This window comes from Zootoca vivipara, chromosome 14 (genome assembly GCF_963506605.1).
Source record: "Zootoca vivipara chromosome 14, rZooViv1.1, whole genome shotgun sequence".
Classification (NCBI taxonomy): Eukaryota; Metazoa; Chordata; class Lepidosauria; order Squamata; family Lacertidae; genus Zootoca; species Zootoca vivipara.
Window position 1 is genome coordinate 45,311,470 of NC_083289.1, and position 1,517 is coordinate 45,312,986.

Genomic DNA, 1,517 nt, shown 5'->3' on the forward strand with positions numbered 1-1,517 from the left:
GCTGCGCGCGCACTCCCCTGCCCTCCGGCCCGCCGCGCAGTGAGCACGGCGGGCACCGGCCCACTGCGCGGAAAGTCTGGGGACCCCTGTTCTAACCCCTGTCCCAGATGGTGACATGGAGATCGGTAAGACTGCACTGCAGGGCTGTCATAATCCCCTCTCTCTCTCACCCTCTGCTCACCACCTGCATACAAGGGATGATAATGGGGGTAATAGTGGGCTGCACTGCAGGGTTGTTGTAGTCCACAGTCTTAGCTTCATCCCTTCATTTCCTTGCAACATGAGGAAAGCAACACTGGACTACACTGGAAGGTTGTCAGAAGCCACTCTGAGCTTGAGGCCCCATCAATACAGTATAGGGCTAATATGACTTGCCAATCTTCTTCTTTGGCAATTACTCGTAGCCGAGTAAGATTGTCTTCCATAAACACGGTTTTAACAATGGGTCCGTAAGTGACTGTGGAGGCCAATTCTGGATCCACACGTCCTTCCACAGTGGGGACATTGGTTTCCGGGTGGGAGCTGATGACGGTTTGGATTTGCCAAGCGTGCCTTCCTCTTAGCACGTTTCTCCCTTGCGTCCTGAGATCGAGTGTCTTCAAAGCCCATGACACCTTTGGTAAATGCTGTTCTCCAATTGGAACGCTTGCAGGCCAGTGTTTCCCAGTTGTCAGTGTTTATACTACATTTTTTTAGATTTGCCTTGAGAGAGTCTTTGAGCCTCTTTTGTTAAGCCACCAGCATTACGGTTACAAATTTTAAGTTTGGAGTAGAGTAGTTGCTTTGGAAGATGATAATCAGGCATCCGCACAACATGACCAGTCCAACGAATTTGATGTTGAATAATCATTGCTTCAACACTGGTGATCTTTGCTTCTTCCAGTACACTGATATTAGTTCACCTGTCTTCCCAAGTGATGTGTAAATTTTTTTGGAGACACCGTTGATGGAATCTTTCAAGGAGTTGGAGATGGTGTTTCTAAGTGGTCCATGTTTCACAAGCATAGTTAGGTTGCCATACTTGCCAGTACTTGCCAGGGAGACCTGGGTTCGAATCTCCACTCAGCCTCAATGTCCCCTGCAGGGTCAATCTTTCAACCTAAACCATCTCAAAGGATTGTTGTGGGAATGAGACGGAAAGGTGAGAGGTAACTTCCCCTGGGTTCATACCAGACTACACTTCAGGGCTGTCGTAAATCATTATACTCCCCCGCCCCCGAGAAAATGAGCAAAAGCGGGTGCCTATGGCGCTGCGTTGCGTAAGACACACGCCCACCCAGATGATGTCCAATCGCAAGCTTCCTCTACGCTGAAGTTAGGGCGCCCACTTCAAATATGGCGCGGAAAAAGAAACCTGAAATCTGACCTCCCGGACAAAGGAACTTAACGCTCTATGGACTTCCTCCTATCTATGCTCAAGACACGGGTGAGCCGCGTCGGTCAAAGATGGCCGCCGAGGGGAAGCGGAAGTGCCCGCCGTTGGTTCCGGGATTTCGACCACGCCCCTCCAATTTGTG